At 35.1% G+C, this 26,649-nt stretch overlaps 1 long non-coding RNA gene across 1 annotated transcript; it reads left to right on the top strand.

Moving 5' to 3' along the window:
* The first annotated feature begins 565 nt into the window (after positions 1–565).
* LOC116422980 lies at positions 566–26,642 on the top strand. Its single transcript, XR_004233469.1, has 4 exons — positions 566–684; positions 18,973–19,091; positions 20,263–20,371; positions 26,137–26,642. It is a non-coding gene; the product is annotated as an uncharacterized LOC116422980 (long non-coding RNA).
* Positions 26,643–26,649: the final 7 nt, after the last annotated feature.

The following is a 26,649-nucleotide window of genomic DNA, read 5'->3' as shown; positions in this document are numbered from 1 at the left end:
CCTCCCCTTCTCCATTTACTTGGTCCTTCCTTATTAACGTCATTTTCCATCTACTTTGATATGTCTTATATATTCCTCTTTCTTCAGATAATGTTTTTCCTACTAGATTATAAGATCCTTGGAAAAGGGATCCTTTTGTTCTTTTGACCTTCAAAAGGAGAAATATAGAATGCTATCAGACTATTCCTCTAGCGTGAACTTACCAAGGCAAATCAAAAGCTGGCCCCAAACTCATATTGCCCATGGGATCCTGGTGAAGTAATAACCTTTTAGTGCTCTAGACAATTTTCTAACATTATAAGTTTTAGAGAAGATGCTAACAACATTGATAGGCAGATTTTCCCCCTGAGCTAATATTTGCTTTTCACAGGTGGAGTTTTTATTCCTTCTTTAAGATAACTTCTTTTTGGGCTTTAACTTCCTCATTTAGACAAGAGGCCAAAGAAAGCCCTTCAGAACTTACTCTATGAAGATTTGCTTCTATGACAGAACAGAGTCATGAATTCCGGAGCATGAACCAAATATAGCTTGATAAACATGACACTTAGAGACATACTTAGAGGTGAAGCAACAAGAGCTTTACTCCAGAATCCTGACTTTTCAAAGAGCTAATAATGCTCACTCTAATTTCCCATCTAGTTGGCAAGAATAGGGATAGATATTGTTGGTATAGAAACTTCTAAGGTAAGGAAATCCCCTACACCAATACAAGTAACAACTTTTTCTCCAGCTTCTAAGAAAATTACCAAGAACAATTGAGAGGTTAGGTGACCCACTCCCCCAAGAAAACAGTTGATATGTTGGAGATATAAACTTAGCTGCAGCTCTAAAATTATTTTTAAAATATTTACTTAGTGTTATATGTTGTATTACTTTGATTTTTTATAAGTATTTTTTTAAAGAAAATGATCTATATGTACAAAAATATGTATAATATCTCTCTTCTCAGCAAAAAAAATGATAATTGAGGGGCTGTATATCAATTGGGGAATGGCAGAATAAATTATGTGGGAATATTATTATTCTGTGGGAAATGATAAGCAGGATGCTCTCATAAAAACCTGGAAAATCTTTCATGAACTCAAGCAAAGTGAAATGTACTGTGTACAAAGTAAAAGCAATGTTTTAGGATAATCAGCTCTAAATGACTTTGCTATCAGAAATACAATGATCTGTGACTACTCTGAAGGAGTTGTAAGGGAAAAATGCTATTCATATTCAAAGAAAGACCCGATTGTGATTATTCTCTCTCTCTCTCTCTCTCTCCCTCCCTTTTTTTTTTCACTTCCTCTCTCTCTCTCTCTCTCTCTCTCTCTCTCTCTCTCTCTCTCTCTCTCTCTCTCTCTCTCTCTCTCTCTCTCTCTCTCTCTCTCTCTCTCTCTCTCTCTCTTCTCTCTCTCTTTCTCTCTCTCTCTCTCTCTCTCTCTCTGTCTCTCTCTCCCTCTCTCCTTACTTGCTTCTTTTGGAGGAAACTATGTTTTCTTTCACAACATGACTTTTATGGAAATGTTTTAATGACTTCACATGTGCTTTCTTAATGGTGGCTGGGAGTGAGGATAAGGAAAGGAATCTAGAACTCAAAAGTTTTAAAAACAAATCTAACAAAATTGTTTTAGCTAATGGGAAAAATAAAAATATTAAATATGTTTAAAATGAAAAATAACAAGTTCAAAGATTTCTTTTTGTCTTGTCCTTTTGGATAGGGACTATTCCTTTTTACTTGCTTGCTTCCTCCTCCTTTTTCTCCTCCTTTTTCTCCTTATACTTCCCTAAACGGACAGAAAAAAAATGTTGATTTGGTGATTAAATTCATTTTTCATCATTTGCTCAGCACTCAACTAATATTATACTTGAAATAATTAATCAGCATGGTTCATTGTAGTGTTCCTTTTATATATAAAGTCAATTTTTGTTTGCTTGGCTTAATGGAAGACAAGAAGTATATGAGAATTGATCCCCCAGCAAATGTATGGTACATTTATAGGATTGTGATGACTGACTCACTCAGCTAACTTCTTCTAAACTAATGTCAAGATGTCCAAACAATATCATTGACTAAATAAGGAAAAGACCTTTTAACTTCAGCAATATTGTCCGAGAATTTCTTTACTGTTGGCCAAGGAAGGCTGACCATATTAAACTACTTAGAACCTCATTCATTTGGGAGATTGGAGTAAAAATGATTTCCATTTTGCTCCTTGGGTAGAGAGGGGAACTATTAACTTCACAAGTTCCTCAGAGAAGAGAACTCAGGCTAAGGAGAGTTCTGAGAAAAGGTTGGCTCTCTTCCTAATTTGTTTTCCCAATGTATATCTATCTAAAACATGCCATAATATAATCCACTTTTCTATTTCCTAAACATTTCTATTAAATTTAATTTTCTCTAAGAGGTCAGTAGTTAAGTTGAGATAAATGTTATTGTAAAGTTAGGCAGAAAGTCCAATTTTTTTCCTAAAGATAGGAATTTTCCTAAATGGGGACTTGGGAAAGTTGTAATTAAAATTTTTGTGCCATCCCAGTATACAATGCATATAAATGACCACTTTAAAGAAAATCATTCTGCCTAGGTTAGTGGGTAAGGAATGACACAGTACCCCCCATTACAAACAAATACGTGGTAACTGGCTGTACCACTGTAATTGTGACATTACCAAGCACTCTCCCAACAAAAAGAAAACAGCCTTTTATGGAAGTTCCCTAGTATAAGGGCAGGATTCAAGGTTTTTTTTTTTTTGTCTTATCTATGTTCTGTACAAAAAGAATGACATTGTTGGGCACTCAAACATATGTTTCCATTTTTCAAAGTGTCCTTGATCTCATTCACCTGGTTTTTCTCTCCATCAGTAGAGATTATAATTTATGATTATCTTTGCATCTTGTATATTACCTGCTCATTTACTCTAATTAATCTTCATAACAAGTCTACTCAATGTGCTAAAGGGATTTTTTTGTTTGGTCTTTATCATAGATACCAATACACAGCAGTTGAATTTCTTTTATCTGAATGTTGTTTACTCATCTACTTGTCATTTAACTTACATGTATTTAATGAAGGTATACATATTCTTCAAGAAGAGACTAAACAAACATAGATATTGTACAGAGAATTCTTTTTCAAGTGTCAATTAGACTAAATATCCTCTGCTATTCTATGAGTTTGTAATTCTAAGTTTTATTTGGACTATTTATACACACCTTTCTTTCCATTGTTTTTTGGGACCACCTACAATTTAAAATCTTCCAAGATAATCACTGTAAGTGTATCAATAATGAAAGAATAGATTTTGGGGGGACAAGAGGGAAAATTTGAGAGTACTGAAAATTTGTGAAAGTTTTTTAAATCTAGTAAATTTTGATCATCAATGAAGGTTTTAAGTGCTTACTATGTGTAAAGTAAGTGCTGAATTTATAAATAAAGGCAAAACAAAGCAAAAACAAGCATGGTCTCTATACTGAAGAAGATTCTAAATGGGAAACATTATGCAAATAACTATATAAAACAAGGCACAGAGTCTAACTGGATGGTTACCTCAGAAGAAGGACACAAATTGAAGGGAGAAGAATTGGAAAATTGCATCCTGCAGAAAATTGGGTTTGACTTAAATCTTGAGGATGGAGAAATTAATAAGCAATCTTGAGACTTAGAGTATTTCAAACATGGGTGACAACCAGTGAAAAGGCACAGAGATAAAATATATAGAGACTTCTAGAGGAAAAAAAGTAGATAAAAGTTACAAGATTATAGAAGAACAGAGGGGTATAAGACTGAAATGTTAACAAGGAGTTATACATAATGGGTACTGGAGTTTGTTGAGTAGTGGGGCAACTTAGTTCAACCTATATTTTAGGAAGATTGCTTTGGGCAGCTGAGTGGAAGATGGATTTAAGGGAGGAAAAACAATTAACTGGTTATTGCAGTGAAACATAAATAGAGCAATGAGTACCTACATCAGAGTGGTGGCTATATTAGTGAAGAGAAGGGGATAAGTACAAGTGAAGACTTTCCAACAGATTGGATATAGGATGACAGTGTAAATAAGAAATCCAAACTGACATAAAGTTCCTCAACTCCAGGAACTAGGGAAATACTAGTATCTTCATTAGTAATAGAAAAATTTAGAAGGCAAGAGAATTTAAAGATCAAGATAATGAGTTCTGTTGTGAACAGGTTGAGTTTAAGAGGTTTACAGGACAATCAACTCCAGGTATTCAATAGTCATTGCTCATACCCCTGGATTCTCATCATATAATCACAACAGTCCCAGTCTTGTCTGCTTTTAAAAGATACTGAGTGGGGAAAAAAATGCAAAAGTGGATCAAAGTAGATGCTAGATTGCACATCACAGTTCCTTAGAGAAGTTTAGCCCATATAAAACAATCACCACAACCAGGAGGCCAAAATAGGCCAGAAACACTTCAGCCAGTAAACTCTGATCTCCTTGACTGGCAGAGAGACAAGGGAGCCAAGGACAACATTGGCTTAGGGGACAAGCTCATTTGCAAAACATGACTCGGTAGACGTTTAATCAATATGTGCTGATTACATTGGAATTCAAGTTTAATCAATTTAGGCATATTTTCCAATTTACTTCCTTTATGGGCCCTGGCGTGCTTCAGTCCCATTTCTGATTGATCTGCAAAAGGCAGCAGTTCTTGTTAGTGCTGCTTGAAGTTGTTCTGTTCTCTAGCATTACTGTCAAGTAGTTAATGATCTGTACATAATCATTTAAATGGTGAGCATTAGGGCAGTCACTATTTAAAGGAACAGACACTGGTTCATTTTCAGCAGCTAAGAATTGTTGAGGTTTTTTCTCATTACACATGGGTGTGTGCACACACACACAAATATATATATATATATATATATATATATATATATATATATTGACTTTATAATAAATTTTAAATTTCATTTTATGACAAAATAGCAGAGATAGAAGCCATCTTAGAATCTGTGTAGCTTATCTGGTGCCTAGATAACTTATAAAGCATTTCCACTAGGTGTTAATTGAGAAAGTTATTGGAAACTAAAAAAATGAACAGTAACCCCAAGTCTTCCAAGATGACTCAGGATATTTTGGGATAATTTTAATTATTGGGAAGCTTTTCTTTTGGTTGACCCCCAAAGGGGTTTTTTATAACTTCATGAGAAATTCAAGTTCTGCCTTCAGAACTGGTCATCACCCATTGCTGTTCTGTTTACAATACTGACATTTCCCTTTCTTATAATAATATAATGTGTATTTCTTTGCTTCCCTACCCCTAGATGTATATTTGTCTTCATGCTAATATCATTTATCTACATGAAACCCACTTCAATTAACCATTAATATCTGCTATCTTTCAAGCATTTTGCTTCATTCTGCATACAAATAAAAGCAATGACAACCTTGTATTTCAAGGAAGTGTGTCATCATCTCATCTCTGATCTTATTTTTCTCCCTTGAGCAGTTCAAATTTAGACTCACTTTTACCCTTTATCTTTGCCCCATAACAAACAAGTTCTTGAAAATCTCGAATCCTACTCAACCCCAACAGCCTCAAACAACTTATTTTCCCCATATAGACACATATACACAATTCACAAATTTTCAAATGTCCTTATATCAGTAGGTATAATTGAGGAAACTGAGGCAAACAGGCAAAGTCATTGGATTTTTTTTAGGTCAAAATTCAGTTTGTCACACATACTGACAATGTATCACCATTATTTTTAACTGGACATTTTGAATGTCCTTCTCATTGGTCTTTCTGTCTCACATCTTTTCTCATTCCAATCTCCACAAAACATAGCCCCAAATTGAGGAGATGGTTATCAGTGGGAAAATGGTTGAATAAGCTGTGGCATATGATTGGGATGGAGTACTATTGAGCTATTAAAAATAAACAAACAAATGAACATTATGGTTTCAGAAAAATCTGGGAAGGTTTTATATGAACTGATGTAAAATAAAAATAAACAGAAGCAGAAGAGTATTGTGCAGTCATAGCAATAATATAAAAGCAATCAACTATGAAAGACAGCTGTTCTGAACAATACAATGATCCAAGACAATTGCAAAGGACTTAGGACGAAAAATACTATTCACCTCTGGTATAAGAATTAATGGAGTCAAAAATATAGATTGTAGCATATCCCCACCTCCACTTAATTTTTCTTGGCTTTTTGTTTGTGTGCTTATAGCACATCATGTGTGTTTTTCATAATTTCAAATATATAATTGGTATATTGTTTGCCTTTTCAGTGGATGGGGGGATCAAGAAAGAGAGAATTCAGAACTCAAAAAGAAAGAAAAGAATACTAAAAATAAATAAACAATAAATTGGTGACAAATCAAAACAAAGTACAAAAGAAGGGGCTACCAATACTAAAATCTTTTGCTAGACTTCAGTTGTTTCCATCTATTCTTGCAAAATAAATCAATTAATTCCTGAAGAATTGATCTCATAATTACATGCAATATTATTTCAGAACTTCCAAGCAGCAGTCCTATAATTTTCATCTTTGTTTACATTGTCTTCCTGTGAGAATTTAGACTCCTTGAGGAGAGGAAGTTTTTTTCTTTTTCTTTCTGTAGAAAATGTAGCACCACACCAATGATATTCACACAGTAAGCACTCACACAATCCTTATTGATTCATTGATGACCTTCATATAATTTTTTAGCTGAAGAGTTTGAAGTATATAAATTACTATTGGGGAATTCCTAATAATTAAATTTAGCTGCTCCTTATTATCACAGTGGAGGATTCGTACTTTAAAATGAAAGCAAAATATCATACAAGTGAATACAATTGTACAATAATTGGATTCGTGCACTATTTCATCAGTCTCAGAATATTTGAAAGTCACAGAAGAATTCTGTAATCATCTCTTTGGCCCAAGACATACAGCAAAGAAATTCAATATATGGAGAAGTACATGCATAGGTAATATATGCATGTGTATATTTACATTGCATACATACATATACACACCTATATGTAGTCAGCCTTTGCTTGAAGAGGAAATTAGTTTTACTTGAGGCAGCTCATTCTACTTTGAGACAGCTCTCATTATTTGACAGTTGTTCGTTTTTCCCCTTATATAGAGTCTAAATTTTCTTTTTGCCACTTTGACTCATTGTTCTTCTCTCTGACCTTTGGAGTCAAATGTACCACATCTCTCTTTAGGGATAACACTTAAAAAATTTGCACATGAGAATCATATTAGGTACCCCTCTCACCCCTTACCTCTGAGTTTTTTTTTCTTCTTCCTTTTGTAGGCTAAATATGCTCAGATCCATTAATGAGGCTCAGATGACACAGTCAATGTCCTTCACCATTTTGGCTACCCATCACTAGTTGCTCTCCAATATCCTTCAATTTTGTCACATGGTTCTCAACACAATAATGAAGTCGATGTCTGGAGAGGGATGAGAAGAATCGTATTGCTATTTCCTATACCTGAAAACTCATTCTTCTTACACTGATAATTCATCTTGTTCTCATAGTTCATTAAAAATAGATCCATTTCCATCTAGCCATACTTCACCAATCTTGTACTTGTGAGATGGATTTTCCTTTTGTACCCATATAGAAGATTTTATATTTATACTTACTGAATTTCATCTAAATGATTCACTCCAGAGATTTACCCTGTTACAAATCTCCTTGGAATTTGATGCTATATTTTAGCAGGTTAGATATTCCTCCCAGAAAATTGGATGGATAGACCACATACACTTTTATCCAAGATCTTGACAAATGTGTGGCATTGCAAGGTCAAATCCTGATTTCAGAATTATTCCACTCTAATCCTTCACTCATATTGACCTTGAATCCTTATCTATTAACTATAATATTTTTATTATTTTAAAAATATTATTTTTATTACAGCTTTTTATTTTCAAAACACATGAATGAATAATTTTTCAACATTCACCCTTGAAAAACCTTATGTTCCAAATTTTTCCCTCCCTTCCTCCCACCTTTTCCCCTAGATGGCAAGTAATCCAATATATTTTAACATGTATTAACTATAATTTGAGCCTAGTGAAAAGGATAATTTCTGAAACATATTTAGTGCTCAGTAACATTACAACCAATTTTGAATCTAATTATATTACTAGGAATGCAGCTAACTAGGACAGTGGGGACTAGGAGTTAGGAAAACCTGAGCTCAAATATGGTCTCAGATTTTTACTCCCTGTATGCCACTGAGCATGTCATTTAACCCTGCTTGTCTCAGTTTCCACAACTATAAAATGAGCTGAGAAGAAAACTGCCAACTACTGCAGTATCTCTATGAAGAAAACCAAAATGGGGTCATAAGTAGCTGGTCACAATCGAAACAACTGAGAAACAAAATATCATTAAAGGATTGACATTTTCTTCATGAGATTAATAAGAGGTATTTTACTGAAACTTTGCTAAAGTAAATGTGAATGACTCCTGCCCACAGCATTTTCCTCTTCTCTCAGTGTGGGGATCCTAGTTTAAAATGAGGTGATTAATCTGCCAAAATCTGTTCTCGATAAACTCATGCTGACTCTTGTACCCATTGGTTCCCTTTCCATGTGTTGTCCAGCCATCTCTTTGAAATTCTGTCATAGAAGTTTACTAGAAATTCAAGTTGAGTCACAGCAAATAGCTGGAAGACTTTATTTCATCTCCCTTTTGATCATTTGTGGAATTGACCCTTTCTCAATGTGGCGACACTTGGCCAATTTCTATGATCTTTTAAATGTCACTTGTAATGATTCAATCATCACATCTTTCACTTCTTGCTGGCCCTGCAGATCACAGTCATGGTCATGTGACACGGCTACATCCATGGTGGTGAGGACCACTAAGTTCTATTGATCTTGGGTATCTGTGCTCTGTTCATCATTTGTGTTCAATTGTTTCCTTCCTTTAGACCACTGTACTTGGCAGAGAGCAGAAACAGCAGCACTGGTCCAGCACACATCACACAATATGCAGTTATTGATCTAGATTTGTTTGAAATAGTGGATTTTTTGAGAATCAGATTTTGAGAGAATTTTGAGAACAAGAAGATCATCAGGAAAAATGAAGTTCCAGCATGATATGGCCATATATGAACAATTAAATGAAGCTTTCTGTGCATTGATATAATGCCTATATTATACAATTAGTGGCTTATTGAATAATATTATAAAATGAGGTTTTAAAATAAAATAATGTTGCTTATAATTAAAAATGATAATTTTTGATGGATTGGAGTGTTCCTGGACACACTTGATCCTCCCTCCCTATTTGCACAAGTGTATCTAGTGACATTTCCTTGTCAGCAAATAAAGAGGATAAAAACAAGGAAGGAGTCTTTTATTACAGAACTTCTATTCTTCAGAAGTCTCAGGTTTTTCCCCCTCTAAAACAATTGATTTCATTTTGCTACCTATTTTTCATTAGTAAAAAAGAGAAATGATAATGTTTTCCTTTCATTTTACTGCAGAAAGATACAGGGGGATACATAGAGATACTGTAATTAATGCAAAGTAAAGTGAACCAAGAGAGAAAGCTGCATCATTCCTCCAGGAAACTTTCCCCTTGCTTATGTCAAGCACCTCTTCAGTTCAGGCTGACTCTGAGAGGTGGAAGGCTCTCTCCTGAATAGCTAATTGCCAGCTTGGTATAAAGTGCCAAATTGGACCTCCTTTGATATGTATCAGAACAGCTGCTTGGGGGAGGAAGGGACCAAGAAGTGGCCCTGCCTTTGGCTCTCCCTCCCTTTTAGCATCTGACAGGGCCTAGAATCTAGATCCCTACAGGTCTCAACAAAGAGGTTCACAGATTCCAATTTGACACCCTTTGAACTATATCAATACCTCTTTAACAAATCTACCAAAGTCCCAAGGCTAAGTTTTTGTTCTCTCCTTTATATTTTTATATGACCATTTGGGACTCTTTCAATTCATCAGACATTATTCAAACATTTGAGTTAAAGAATTGGGTTAGGGACTGAAAATAGAAGGGAAAACTGAAATGGCCAGGAGCTCCTATTTGGCTGTAGAAATAAACAAGCTCCACAAACATATACCCGACAGCTTGAGGACTGAGAGCAATAACCATGAAGTTATATTGATTTAATCTGTATGTGCATTATATTCTCTTGACTCACATATAAACTATTTGAAGGAAGAATCTGTTCTATTTTTGAATCTTAAGCACTTAACATAGAGCTTAGCAGAGAGTAAATGCTCTGTTAAGAAATATTCATTAATGGAACTTGAGGACATATTTCTTCCTATTGCAGTAGGGAATGAGCTATGTCTCCAAGACCCGGTGAGGAAAGGCACTAAATTGATCTGTATTTGTCAGAGCAAATAGAAAACTGAACCTGAAGTAGGAAATACATGCCTTCCAATCCCACCTATGATATCGCTACCTGAGGAACGTTTGGCAAATGATTGGTCCTGTCTGACTTGAAATTTCTTGATCTGAAAATCAGACCGCAGAGATATGAAAATGACATGATGTATGGAAAATGCCAGACAGATTTTACAGTGATATCGAAATGTCAGTTATCATCATTGTTCTATGACACTATCTTTATTCTTGTTTTGATGGAAAAACATCTCATCAAGAGATTCAGAGTTTATTCACTGGGCCTTATGTCAGGCCTAAGATTATTACCAAAGCCAAAAAAAAAAAAATTGTGCTTGAGGAAATGGAAAAGATTAAGTTTGTTGTAAATGTTATGAAAATGAAAGGTAGAGTGAACAATAAAAATGGATGGTTATTGCTATTATTTTAGAATATAGATTTACATTAAAATATTGTGCATAATCTCCTGAATTTAACAATGGGTTTATAAAATATGCATTTTTATAAAATACACTAAAAACAGTGATTGTTTTTGGCCAAAAGACAGAAGGAATGAGTGGTTCTGTTGCCCATGAAGGGGTTAAGCCAGAAGAAGATTAAGCATTCTTTCAGCCCAATGTAAATGCTAAGTGTTTCACAATCATTATGATGATTAAGTAGGCATTACATCAACAATTTTGTCAACTACATTTTTATTATACTCCTCATACAAAAAAAGGCTCCAAAGGCACATATTTGCCAAATGGTCTGCCTGAAACCACCAGAGCAGAGCTCCCACAGGTAAATTGGGAAGATTAAGCTACTAGACTGCAATTTACCCGACAGATGTTCTGTAGGCAGCTACTATACCCGAGCATGAGCTGAAAATGGAGGTCAATACTTGCCTTCTCCCTGTGCTACCAACATGATCTCTCCCTTTGCCTCTTTCCCCACATAGGACAGGTATAATTATTTCTTTGTCAAGTTAAGGGAAGAGAGATTATCATGAAGGAAATTTCCCAAATTTGAAGTAGACATTTGTTTACTTTCAACTGCTCTGTAACTCCCTGACTGCTTGGGGATGGAACCTGTAAAAATATCAGAAGATATGGAGATTTGATTTCCTAGCTAGAAATGGAAAAGGTACTGGCACTATTGTAGCAAAGACTTAGATCAACATCTGCCAGGAAAGAAATGTCAATAACCCCATGGGGAAAAAAATCTGCATTAAAATTGTATCTTGGTCTGGTCCCCTTGACCGCTGCCCCCATCAAGTCAGTGTAGTAAGTAAGTATATAAAAAACCAATATAAAGTAACAGAAGGAAGAAGATTCCAAAAGAGAGCCCAGAAGTTACTATCTCATGCAAATTATAGACAAACATTTTAGTTCTCTTTTCTTGACAGAATTGTGCAAATACGGAGGATTAGTTGTACCCAGGAAGACCTTATGTTTCAGAACATTGTCTTTTGATTAATCATAAATTGCCACCCTAGAAGTCACATTGTCCCCTAGCTAAAGAGGACAACATGGTTCCTTGCAAATTGCCTTATCAATTCATTAATTGGTCTGCCTGATCTCGGAATGTTCTCAGACTATGTGGAGAAGCCAGCTCCCCCTTGTTGAAAGGGCACCTAGTTTCGACTAGCTGCCTATAGTCTGTAAACCTCAGATCAGCTCTAGACATCTGCAGGCAGATCAAATGGCACTGATAACTTTGAGATGATGTGGATATGTCAATGAACAAACCTGAAGGGCATAGGAGAGAGGAGTTAGTGTGTCTTTACCAAAATGCTATAAAAATGAGGACTCCTGACTCCTCTTCCCTAGGACTCTTCCATCTCCTCAGGGTCTAGATTGCTCAAATGGTCCCAGCTTTGATCCAGGATCACAAAGTCTCTTCCTTCCTACTTTCTCCTCCACCCTGCCTGTCTCTACCCTGCCACCCACCATTCTTGTTTCCATGCAGTCTGTCTTAACCCCATGTTCTTTGTCCCTGTATTTTATTTCATTTACATTTGCATCCTCTTTACCTTAATAAAATGGGATCAAAATATTGCCATCATAATCTTTTTTTGGTGAATATACAAAGAATGGAGTGTGTGCCCTAATTTGACCCAGAAAGACTCCCTTGTAGTCAAGGGAAAGGGAAACAAAGGGAAAGAAAAAAAAAGGATAAGTTTCTATTTCTTTTTTCCACTAAGAGTTTTTTTCCACTAAGAATTCCATAAATTAATTGGGAATTCAAGGTCTATGTTGGTTCTCAGCAGTGTAAGAATTGTTCCTCTGCTACCTGTGCTCTTTTATTTGTTTGGGGGTTTTTGCCTTCCTTCTATCCTCAGCAACTGGCACATAGTAGATATTTAATATGTACTGTACTAGTTGATTCATGTCAAATAACTGCTCTTTCAAGGTTCAACATGGTGACTTTGTCTTTAGAGTGTAAATGGATAATGCCTGGTGTCTCCATTAGGAAGAGTTTCTTTGACTAGGAAGAATAGGATTTTAAAAGGTCCTTAGTACCAGCAGAACCATCAGTCATCAAACTAGCATAGCCAGTGAGCATAAAAACTGTGGGAGATGATCAAATGGCTTGAGAGGAATAAGCTTTCTTGCTGAACTTAAATATGTTGCTGAATATTGAAAATATTGCCAAGCTATAATTGCTATTGAATTTTAAGAAAATGGTTATTTTTAAAGTGTGCATTTGCATTTCTGTGTCTATATTTTTTATGGATTTAGTTGTCTAGACTATTACTGATACCCACTCTTTTATTTGATTAGTATTAATTGCAAGACACTTGTGCACTCTTATGCTGGGCAATCCTTGTGTGTGTTCTCACAGATATTGTACTTGGAAGATTTAGCCAATATTCTGGAGTTCTTTCTCTAGGCCTTTTGACAATGTGTGGCTGCCAATGTAGAAGGAAGGCTCTGTTCTGTGATTACTTATGTAGCTGCAAAGCCAGGGCATTCATTTCTCCAATCATAATAGTTCTTTGCTTTTGGTACAGTCAGGAAGTCAGTGCCATTGGATTGAAAAGTGTATGTAGGAGGAGTAAGATATAAGAAGACAGGGAAAATAGAAGGGGGCTAGGTTATGAAGGGCTTTGAATGCTAAACAATGTTCTATTGGGTCTTGAGGATGATGAGAACTTGTACTAAAGTGGAGACTGTGTCAAGAGGAGAGAAGTGAGAGTATCCAAGAGATGTTGCAGAGGTAAGGTAAAGGTCTTGGCAACAGCTTGGACATGGGTGATGTGAGAATGAAAAATCCTGGATGACTTCCAAGGTCCAAATCCGAGGGACTTGGAGGATGCTGTTGCCCTCTACTGAAATAGTGAAGGTAGGAAGTGGGTATTTGGGGAAGAGCACATAATGAATTCAGATTTGGACATAATGAGCTTAAAGTATCTCCTGGACATCTGCTTCAAGATGTCTGAAAAGCAGTTGGAGAAGGAAGATTTGAAATCAGTATACATTTTAAAGGAATCAGCATAGATTGCATTTAAATCCATTGGAGCTGAGGAAATCAACAACTTGAACAAAAGGAGAGAAGAGGGCTCAGGACAGAACCCTGAGGACCATCTGTAAGAGGCTGTGATCTCTAGATGATCCAGCAAAGGAGACACAGGAGTGGTCAAAGAAGGAGGAGGAAAACCTGGAAAGAGCAATGTTTTGCCGATTTAGAGAGAAGAGAGTATTAAATGAGGAGCCAGTGATCAACAGTGTCAAAAGCTGCAGAGAAGACAAGAAAAATGAGGAATGAGAAACATATAAAAACAAATAAAGAGTATTTAAAAGCAGAGTGTCTGTCTACACTGTCAAATGATTAGGTAAGGTTGAGGAATAAGAGTATTGGGGTAAAAACAGCAGATTTAGAAATTACAATGTCATAAATAACTTTTTTTTTATATTTTCACAGTAGTACTTTATTTTCCCAAATATATATAAAGATAATTTTCAACATTCATTTTATGACTAATTTATATTTCAAACTTTTCTTTCTCTCCCTTACTTACTCCCTCCCTTACCTAGATAGTAAGTAATCTGATATAAATTAAATATATGCAATCCTTTCAAACACATTTCCATATTTGTCCCAAAGTGCAAGAAAAATCAGACCAAAAAGGGAAAAAACATTAGAAAGAAAATAAACAAACAAATATGAAAATACTGTGTTTTGATCCACAGTAATCTTCATAGTTCTCCCTCTGGAGTGATAGGCATTTTCCATCCCTAGTTGATTGGAATTGCCTTGAATCACTGAATTGTTGGAAAGAGTCAATCCATTATACTTGATAATCCCATAATCTTGCTGTTCCTGTGTACAATGTTTTCCTGGTTCTGCTAACTTCACTTAGCATCAGTTCATGTAAGTTTTTCCAGGCTTTTCTGAAATCTGTAAAGAGAACTATTTAAGTTAAATAATAAGGTTGGACGTCAGGTTGCAAAGGGGTGAAATGTATGGGAGGGAAGATAAAAGGGAGTCAAATTCATATAAACAGCCTACCATGATGAGCTCAAAGGCTTGGGGAGTAGACGTGTTCCCAAAACCATCAGACTTTTTTCTAGCCCAGTCCCTACTATCATTGAAGAGGGAAAATCATGATGGAGAATGGTTCTACTTCACTCATTACCAAGTGCCAACAAAAAAACCTGTAAGCATTATATAATCAAATTCATTCGTAAAATGAATATTTCCGATGATATTCAGACATTGTTTCATTAAAAAAAAATCAATTTTCTCTATAAGATCCATATACTCCTGATTCCCTAGACAGAATTCCTTAAAATTCCTGTTATCTAATCTCAGCTCAGTCCTTACTATATAAAGCATTATTATTTTCCCCCTGATTCTCTATAACATTTACCATACCAGCCTGTTCTAAATTTTCTTACCTCCTCAAACTTTCACAACTCTCCATCATTTTCCTTTTAGTAGAATACCCTGTTTTAGGGTTTACCAAGAAAGTAAAGGACATTCACTGTGGAATTCCTGCTCCCTCCTTTTCGACATCTCAAAATGACTTGATATTATCCTCTGGATCTTTTTTTTTCTCTCTCTCTTCCTCAACTACACTTTTTGAATTGATGAAACAACTCTACTCCATAATTAGGTTAGTCTATCCACATACCATTTTGATACCATATCTTTTCATCTCTTTTGTCACATTGTCTCCTAAATCATTCTTTGATCTTCAGTCCTTCAGTTTCTTATCTCTGTCTCTAACTATTGGCTCATTTCTTTTGTTTGCAGACATGCTTCATTCCCCCCCCATTTTTTTAAAAGATAGATAGATAGACAGACAGACATATAGACAGGTAGATAGATTTCTCTCTTTTTCTCTCTGTCTCTCTATCTATGTATATGTATGTGAAGCACTACGCTAATCAACTAGGATATAAAGAGAAACTTAAGAATTCATGCTCTCAAGAACTTCATATTCTAGTGGGAGAAACCATATATATGGAAGCTTTTAACTGCAAATCTCCATGATACCTAAAGTGCAGCAGCAAATCAGTTGGCAAATGCCTTTTGTTTAATATCATTTTTACTATTCTAGTCCTATCATTTTCTGATATTGAATTATTGGACAAGGTCAAGGAAATGTATGAGAGGGAAGATAAAAGGGAGTCAAATTAATATAGACAGCCTACCATGTTGACCTCAAAGGCTTGGGGAGTAGACATGTTTCCAAAACCATCAGACTTTTTTCTAGCCCAGTCCCTACTATCATTGAAGAGGGAAAATCATGATGGAGAATGGTTCTACTTCACTCATTACCAAGTGCAGTCTTGGAAGAGAAAAGACATGTGAGACCACTGATCCTGATTCCTGACAATTTCTCACAAGCATTACCTGAGAAGCTATCTCTAATGGAAAAGAGGCCAGACATCCCCAAGAGCTACTAAGTAATCCCCACTTACAAGGCATGCAATTGAGCTTAGCTCAGGAAGAAACTCCCTTTGGAGCAAAGACAGGAGGTAGCATGTACCAGGTAGGTCCATTTACCACAACAAATTTGACCATTATTTCTTCATAGAGACACCTCAAAACTGAACCAAAGAGCCTTGTCAATAGAAGTACTTCCAACTATTTGTTCACAACTATTTTCAGAGGAAGATGAATCCCTGTTCAGATGGAGCCTGGTCACTGTTTCTGCAGTTATGTACAGTCACAGCTACCAAAGACCCAGGGGAAAAAAAAAGTTCTTGCCCCCAAGGTCCTTGACCTTGTCGAATAGTTCAATATCAGAAAATGATAGGACTAGAAATAGGCATTTACTAACTGCTTTGCTGCTGTACTTTGGGTGTCATAGATATTTTCTCATATGATTTGCAGTTAACTTCCATATATATGGTTTCTCCCACTAGAATATGAACTTCTTGAGAGCATGAACTCTTAAGTTTCTCTTTATATCCAAGTTGATTAGCATAGTGCTTCACATACATACACATAAATAGAGAGACAGAGAGAAAAAGGGAGAAATGTATCTATCTATCTGTCTGTCTATCTATCTATCTTTGTAAAAAAAAATGGGGGGGGGAAATGAAGCATGTCTGCAAACAAAAGAAATGAGCCAATAGTTAGAGACAGAGATAAGAAACTGAAGGACTGAAGATCAGAGAATGATTTAGGAGACAATGGGACAAAAGATATGAAAAGTTATGGTATCAAAACGACATGTGGATAGATTGACTTAATTATGGAGTAGAGTTATTTCATCAGTTCAAAAAATGTAGTTGAGGAAGAGAGAAAGAAAAAAAAAAAAAGATCCAGAAGATAATATCAAGTCATTTTGAGATGTCGAAAAGGAGGGAGCAGGAATTTCACAGTGAATGTCCTCTACTTTCTTGGTAAAATCTAAAACAGGGTATTCTACTAAAAGGAAAATGGTGGAGAGTTGTGAAAATTTGAGGAGGTAAGAAAATTTAGAATAGGCTGGTATGGTAAATGTTATAGCGAATCAGGGGAAAAGTAGTAATATTATAGTGAGAACTAAGCTGAGATTAGATAATAGGAATTTTAAGGAATTCTGTCTGGAGAATCAGGAGCATATAGATTTCATAGAGAAAATTGATTTTTTAAAAAAATGAAACAATGTCTGAATTTCATTGGAAATACTCATTCATAAAATATTTGCTAAAATTTGATTATATATCTGTTTGGTTCTGTTGGCTCTGAACATGTCATCCTTGATGAACTTTTCACTTTATTCTCTCTCTCTCTCTCTCTCTCTCTCTCTCATAAACTGATTCACATGTAGTTTATTTATTTAGTGACTTTTCTCAATTTAGGCATTTTATATTATTGTAGATATTCTTTTCATTACATTTCTTACATGTGTTGGTGCATAATTGTGCAGAATATATTCTAATATTGATTTTTGTTTCCTCCTTAATCATTTTTCTTTTTCATTTTGTAATTAATTTATATAATTTTAATTCCCATATTCATTTTTGTTAAGGGATTTGTGTGCATGTTTATGTGTGTGTGTGTGTGTGCAGCAGATGTGTTTTATGATTTCCCCTTTAAAATTAACAATGTATAATGATTAAATAAAGAGAGAAGATGCAGAGGTCTTGTTGGCTTTTATTGTTTTTTTTTTTAGCAGATTAATGTTTTGTTAAATTAATAATTGAGCATTTTTTGCTTGCAATCTTGTTAATTTTCCTTATTAATTTAGGTTTTATAATGTTTATTTTGGGTCTATTAATTTGTTGATTTTCTAATATAAACTGTAAATCAACTCATTAATCTCTCTTTTCTCTTTCTCCTTCTGCTTCTTTGTGTCTCTGATTCTGTCTCTCGTTCTTTCTGCCTGTTTTTATTTGTGCCTCTCTCTATCTCTTTCACTGTCTGTCTCTTTCTCCCTGCCTATTTCTCTGTCTCTGCCTATTTCTATCTCTGTCTCTGTCTTTCTCTATGTGTCTCCCTCTCCTGTCATTATAAGCATTTCAGGCAAAGAAATTTCCTCTCAATCATTCAGCTCTAAAAAGATTTTCTAAAGCAAGCCATATATTCAGTCCCAATTAACTGAGAAAGAAAATGTTTGACCACGTTATATTTATTTATTGATGATAGCAAAACACATACAAAAAACCTTACTCAGACCTAGCCAAATGCAACCTCGCAGACTCTCCATCAAACATGTTTCACCTCTGAATGTATTGATACCATCCTTGGTCTAGTGACAGGTTCAACCACAGAGAACTCTTTGTTCATTAATTCTTAGTATCAATATCAGCAGAGCCATAAATAGATGTTCAGGTTCTGACAAAGACATTTGTCCATGTAATGAAGGATTTCCAGTGAAAAGTCCGAAGAGGAGAGGAATTTTTTGCAAAATGTCAGAGAAAAGGAAACTCATTTTAAGTAGGAATAGTTTTGTTGTTGAATCTGTGTCTTGTATATAGCCTTGTCTTGTATATAGCAGATACATGCTCAACAAATGTTTGTTAAAAGCTATTTCCCACTCGATAAATGGTCAAAGAATATGAATAGACAATTTTCATGTGAAAAAAAATAAAGGCATTTCTAGTCATACGAAAAAATGATCTAAGTCATTATTTTTGTTTTGTTTTGTTTCTTATATTTAATTTTATTTACTTAACATTTCCCCCAGTTACATTCAAAACAATGTTTTCATTTGTTTTTAAGATTTTTGAATGCAATGGAAAAGACCAAATAGAAAGTTTAGACTTATCCCATCTGGAAGAAGATGAACTTCTAGATTACCTGGATTGGTTCATCAGTGGAGAACAACCTGAGTATAAGAGGTTGGGACAATGTGTTAGTTTTACAAGTTTTTACAAGTTTTACAAGTTTACATATATTTTTAATACCGTCTTCTCCTGAAATTCAGAATATAAATCAAATCATCTGGGCATGAGACATCCTTGCAAAGACGAGGTTAATAATTTGCGTGTGTGTGTGTGTGTGTGTGTGTGTGTGTGTGTGTAGGACCCTCCTAACATCCCTCTTCAGTTCCTCCCCATGATTAATTAGAATGACTCTCAATCTTGAAGTTTATGTTCAGGGAGAAAACGTTCTGATAAGACCAGCCAAGAGGGAAAGGCTCTAGTGCGGACTTAGAGACAGATTGCATGCCTGCTGTCCATGGATGATGAGCCAAGGAAAATCAGAAGGGCACAGGATCATGGCATCAGAGGTTTAGCCCCTAGATAATGAGTTCTTTGTCCAAAACAATTCAGAGAGAATGGCTTTCTGAGGGAGTGCACTCAACACTGACAGATAATCTACTCTGAGTAAATATCATCATTTGTAGAGGAAAATGGAGTCCAAGAGTAGATCTATGTCTTCCTTCATTGCCTTCTTTGAGCAATTATTACTTCTTCAGTTATACTTTGAAATCCCTTCACAGTATAGGCCCCTTCTCTCTTTTGTGTGCCCCACAGTCCAGGCAGACTGGCCTTCTGGATCTTCTGCTCTGATCTTAGCTCTCTGCCTTTTACAATCCCTGATTTCCAACAGAACTCTGCTCACATGACACTATCTCCATGAATCCTTTCCTAAACAATTCTTTTTCTTGAGATAGATATAGAGTTAAATAGAGATAGAAATACACATTCATACATATATTTCTATGTACATACATGTGTATATATGTATGTATATGTAATATATGCATATGAGTATACATGTGTGTGTGCAAGCATGTATATATGTAAAATATATATATATATATTAGTGTATATCTCTATCTCTAATCAATCTCTTTATTTACTTCCAGAGATATGAGTACATATGTATATGTATATGTAAACATACATACCCTCACTTTTTGTGTGTATATTTTTTGTTTGCTGCTGTCTTTTTTTTTTTTTACATTATATGTCTATATGCTTTTGGGTTAAAACCTAAAATTGACCTAGAAAAAGAAATGTTTAAGTGATGCTCAGTGTGAAATTTTCTGTCCTGGGTTTGCAGAAGGGAAGAAATGCAGACCTGGAAAGGAAAGAAATCAATTTTTGCCATTGACCATCTAAAGAGTGATGTTTATGAACTGTTGGGCTGTTTTTATTTGATCTATGCAACAGTGAGTTTATTTTTCTTTCATTCAATTTATTTTTATGAAGTAAGGAATTGTTGCATTTAGGGCTTTAAAGGACTTTTGAAATCATGTGATTCAACCTTATTATGCTATAGAGGAGGAATCCAACAGCTAGGAAAAGACAAGGGACATTCGTCAATTCCAGCTCATAGTACACCACAGAGTCCAAATTCAATCTTCTGACTCAATATTCAGTCCCTTTTCTCATAAACCATGTTGCTTCTGTAAAAAGAGCAATAGAATGAGGGTTATAGTAGGGGTGAAATGAGCATGTGCTTATATTTTTTTCCACAAAGTATTATTCTAGAGGTAACCAACATGGGATTTTGTTACAGGGGACATTAGAAAAGCATGAGCAATGCTCAAATACATGACAGAATTAGTTGTGAAATGGGGTGAAAATCATTATCATATGTTGGTTCAGACCACAAAGAGCACACATCTATTTTGTTCTGGCCATCACAGTAAGAAGGCTATAGATTAGATGGAGATCACCCATGGAGAATAAGAATAGGTCAACACCTTAAGTTTCTGGAATGGGAGAAATAATTGAAGGAACCTAGGATGGTTTGTATGGAAAAGATAAGATTTAGTTGGGGACATGATACCTTTTTTCAAGCATTTGAAATGCCATCATGTGGAAATAACAGTATTCTATTTTTGTCTCCCAAAAACAGAAGTAGGAACATATGTAGAATCAGCCAACCTATCAATTAATGGGTAGTTGCTGGTACTTACCCTGGGGATTCAAATGCAAAAGGAGTAGTTCCTGCCCTCAAGAGGATGACTCCTAGGAACTGAAAACAAAAAGGGTTTCTTTCCAATTACAGCACTCTACAATTCTTATTTTTTAATTATTATATTTTAATTTATGGTCAGAGCAAGTTTTTGGGTGTTGAGGAGTTCAATATTGACCTAGGAAATATTTCCTAGACTCACAGCTTACAATGGGGTTGAGGAAGATGGCATACACACATACATATGTATGTATACATACATATATATGTGTATATATATACATATATATATATATGTATATATATATACATATATATATATATATGTATATATACTCACACATACTGACTGGAGAAGAGCGTAGTAAAGATGGCTTCACCAAAGGGTTCTTACAGAATGGATAAGGATTCACCAGAAGTAGAAGGAAAAGATTCCAGATACAAGAAAAGTGATTGAATCATGGATGAGAAGAGAGAAAGTACCAAATTGCATGTTTAGAAAATGGAAAGTGGCCTTTTTGTCTGAAGAGAAAAATACATTGAGGGGAACAGTATGAAATAAGGTTGGAACCCACTATGGAAAGCATGGTTGGGACAAAGGAGTTTAGTAATCAATGGGCATCCACTAAAAATGTTTGAACAAAAACAAAACAAAGCAAAACAAAAACCATAGCCATATCAATGCAACTAAAGCATAACCATATCAATGAATAAAGAAGGTAAATATGATAGCACTCATGTAAAAATAACTGGTATCTTCATCTAGAAGAAAATTTCAAACAAATTAGCTTAAGGGCATGTCTGTCACCTTCAAAAAGCAGGCCATAGTTGAAGAAATTCTCTTGATCTACATTTTCATACTGCATAAGAAATGATAACGGATGCCAAAGGATGAGCCATAGAAGATGTGGTTTTCCTCTCTTTAAGACTGGGCAACTGGCCAATCAGGATCCAAAGGGATAAACTAATTTTCTTCTTCCTTTTGCACTTGCTAACACCTTAGAACATATAGCTGTTGAGCCACCCCAGGGAAGCTATCAGCTATTTTCATCTCTGTAGGTTTCTAAGATAGTCTAGACCTCAATGAACAAAAAACAACACCTTTCAGCAATCTGAGGTTATCATTGGTGTTTTTGTTCCTCTGACTTTGATAAAGCCCAAACCAGTCATTTTGTCTCACTTACTGTGCCTACAATTTCTAGGAAAGCTCATATCCATGGGAGTTGACATGCCAATCCTTAGATATTTGTCTAATTTAATCATTTCTATAAGAAAAAAAAAATTGGAAAGAAGAGAAAAGGGGAGCTAAGAGTTCTTGGCAAACAAAGGCGACATTGATCTTCTCAGTCAATACATATCTGTCCAAAATGTCATTTGAATGACACACAATTTAATTTTATTATAATCAAAATAAAATAGAGTTTTGGACTTCTATTTAACTTGATACATATTACTTCTATTCTTCAGTGTAGGTTATTAGAATGATAATTTGTACCAATGATGTATTTTCAGTTAAGAATTTAATAAACCCAATTCCTTGCCATTTGACAACTCCCCTTAATCTTTCCTCATAGCAACTCCATGAAGTATATCTCTTTGTCTCTCTGTTTCTGTCTGTATCTCTGTCTCTCTTTCTCTCTGCCTCTCTCTGTGTGTATGTCTGGCTCTGTTTCTTTCACTGTCTATTTCTTTCTCTGTCTCTCTGTGTCTTTCTGTCTCTGTTTTTATCTCTCTATCTCTCTCTGTCTTTGTTTGTCTTCTTCAGTTTTCCCTGCCCCTGTCTCTGTCTTTGTTGTCTGTTCCTCTCTGTCTCTGGGGGAAAAAAAAAACCTGGAATCTAAAAATGTAATAAAATACCATTATGCCATAAAACATAAAGAACAGAGGAGTTGCAGATAAATTTGAAAAGAAAAAAATATTGAAAGAAAAATTGAATTGGTGTAGAGTGACATGAACAGAACAATAAATGCAATAATAACAACAATAATGTAAATAATAATAAAAAATTACCCTTTGAAAAATTCAAAATCTCTAGGTAAAAGAATGACCAACTGAGATTTTAGAGGACAGATTAGGAAATGTGACACACCTCCCAAAAGAAAGATTATAGTTTCAAGAAATAAATATTTTGGACACAGCTAATGTGGAAATTTCTTTTGATTGTGCATATTTATTATAAGTTTTGTTGTTACAATTTTTCATTTAAAAAATTTACTCCTATAACCCCCTTTCCCCTAATCGGTGAGAGATTAGAAATAAATAACATATTTGTTGCTTGATAAAAATAAAGGAGGGGAATAGTAATAATGCTTAATTGGCTAGATTGTCATGAACATAAAATAAAATAAGGCATATTAATTTTGAAACTATGAGACCCTTTAGATATCAGATTTTTTTGTATGAGTGCTATCAGATTTATCTTCTTTACCCAATGATATGGTTATCCTGGTTTTTGTTTTGTTTTGTTTTGTTTTTGCTTAAACATTTTCAATGGATACCTACTGGCTACTAAACTCCTTTGTCCTGGCCATATTGCCCCATAGTGGATTTCAACCTTTTTTCATACTATTCCCCTCGATGAATTCTTCTCTTAAGACAAAATAGCCACTTTCCACTTTCTAGATATGAAATTTAATACATTCTCTATTTTCAGCCATGGTTCATTCACTTCCTGTGACTGGAATTATCTTTGTCTCTGTCTCTGTCTCTGTCTCTGTCTCCTCATCACTTTATAGTTGAGAAAATAGAAGCCCTAGAAAATGACCTAATAATATAGCCCACCAGGATTCCCATAATTAGTAAGAAACTGCTCATAATTTCTCCAAAATTAAAGTCCATCATTCTCTATGTATTGGTCCTCTCTGAACTCTTAGATTTTCATTTCCTCTAGTTGTTGTGTCCTGGTTTCTAGAGTGTACTGTGCTTTCTAGAGCCACCATGCTGGGGTGATTAAAATATACCATCTTAGTGGAGGAGTGATGAGGCGAGACTCCAGAGGATGGTTAAAATATGGAGTCAATTTATTCCCAGTTCCTTTCCCATTATATACCTCATACCCTTATATAACCAAAGCAACACTGCGCATACACTAAGTGTACCACACTTGGGACCACATAAACAACTTGCTAGTGCATGTGGATTGCCACCTGATATCACTCTACTTCAGTTATAACATGGGTTATCACTATTCTCTGACTGCTCAGGAAATCTGAGAACCCTTAGGGGAGATGGGGAGCCAAACCACACATTGTTAGCAGGTTCCCTCTGGGATAAAGGGTCATATATCTCAACCAGAGTTCCCCCACTATCTTTGGTCCTCTATATCTAGTGATCTTTCATGCTAGATTATTTGATAAGGAGCAGAGATTGATGTGAGTTTTACCAAAATATACCCATTCTTTATTTTCTGGTTACCTTTAACAAGGAATGAAACTTTTCTTGATCTCATTTTCCTTCTCAATAAAAAGGAAATGGTTATATTAGGTAGATACCAAACTCACTCCTAGTTTTAGATTTCTGAGACATGGAACAACAGGGTAAATGAGAGCAGTCGGTGACTCACCAGTTGTATAACACTGAGCAGATGAAAATTTCTCTGAAATTCAACTTCCTTTTCTGAAAAAAAAAAAGAACTAGAGTTCTGAAATATCAAGTATTTGTCCATGAGTTTCTAATCAGAAATAGGCCCTCAATGGAAGGATTTACTTGGCTACTACTGAATAAAAGGCAATGTCATATCATCAACCAAATTCATAAACAGAGAATTGAAAGAAGGCAAGTAAATCCCTGAATACCCAGGTTTTTCTCTCTTGGGAACAGACCTTTGGGGAGTTGCTTATTTCAAAGATCCTGTTGGTATTGCTATAGAAAATTTAACCAAATAGAACTGGTAATATGTCTGCGCATACACAATACAACTAAAGCGTTAAAGAGCACATATATGTTGGTATGGGCTGTAAATATAAATAGGCCAAATAAATAGACAATAGATAGGTAGGTAGCACAATAGATAAAGTGGTAAGTTAGAAATCGGGCCATCAGCTTTAGATCCAAAGGTAAGTAATTTCTAGATGTTTGACTCTAGACAAGGCATTTAACTTCTATTTTCCTCAGTTTCTACAGTTGTAAAATAGGGATAATAACATACCTCGCAGGTCTGTTGTGAGAATCAGATGAGATAATATGTGTAACGTCTCAGCAAAAAGCAAGTGCTGTGAAACAACTTATACTTTCCCTTCTCTTTCTTGTATATCTGCATATGTATGTACATGTGCATCCATAAACATGGATGTTATAAATAACAAACAGCAGGAATGGACTATGGATAGAGCAATGGATCTGGAAACAACAAAAACTGAATTGCAAATGAACCAGTGCTTACTATCTGTGTGAGCCTGGTCAAATCATTTAAATTTTGACTGCTTCGGTTTCCTTGAATTAAAAATAAAGATAATAATATTGAATTTCTCTCAGTGTTATTGAAAGGATATAAGGAGATAATATTTACAAACATTTTGTAAATCTTAAAACATATAAATGTATCTATATACATATACACATACATGCTGCATATGTGTGTAACATCCATAGATATTTTAATAGATAGATAGATAGACAGATAGATATTTAGATAGATAGATAGATACAGATATTTAGATAGATAGATACTAAGTTTCGTTGATCTCAGTAAGGTAGCTGTTCTGTTACAAAGCTAACCCCACTAAGAATCAGCCATCTATCAATGATCTAGAGCTAAGTTCTCCTCAAATAGGGGGTGTACTTTAAAAAATAAAGAGTACCAATTATTTCAGTCTCTAACTCTTGAGATGAAGTATTCTCATTATGTTCTGCTCCTGTAGTATGTATGCCTGAATGTAGCATTTTAGAAGAGTTTTGCTTTATTTGTGTGACAGGCATATATCCCTGTCTGACAGAGTCTACTGAGAATTTTCTATAACTCAGTGAGCCAACTTCATTTATGAGATATTCTTCTTCTCCCTTTATTTGAATCAGAATTTTCAGTGAATCCATTGATTAGTCATTTGCAGAATGATGCAGAAGAATAGAAAGAAGCATCATCCAACTGGGCAAGATGCATTCTTTCCCATTCCCATCTGTCTCTGCTTTGAGGTGATCTGCCTTCTCCAAAAGTCACCTGAAGGATGTCCTAGCCAAATTAGAATGAATACATCCCTCTCTCTGAAGAATCATAAAACCGAAGCAATTGACAGAGGTCATGGAAGACTGAGGCTTTCTCCAGGAAAAGAACTACTTAAAATTTCAAAAGATAATATGCACGGAAGCACCCTCCTCAAGCGAATATGTTCCCCAGTGTCCTCACTTTTAGAAACAACTAAGAGAGAAAAGTAGAAGAGGAGCTGAGATGGATTTTGGTATTGATTCAAACTGAGCTCAATGGAACAACCCTCTAATGATTCAGTTAGAATAAATCTCTCAAAGGTCAGCTGCTTCTCCAAACCACTAGAAAATCAATATAATTAGAGCGAGTAAATTCCACAAATGGCT

The sequence above is a fragment of the Sarcophilus harrisii genome, chromosome 3 (genome assembly GCF_902635505.1).
Source record: "Sarcophilus harrisii chromosome 3, mSarHar1.11, whole genome shotgun sequence".
Taxonomy (NCBI): domain Eukaryota; kingdom Metazoa; phylum Chordata; class Mammalia; order Dasyuromorphia; family Dasyuridae; genus Sarcophilus; species Sarcophilus harrisii.
The sequence above is the reverse complement of the archived record's forward strand: the minus strand, read 5'-3'. Positions and strand labels throughout refer to the sequence as shown.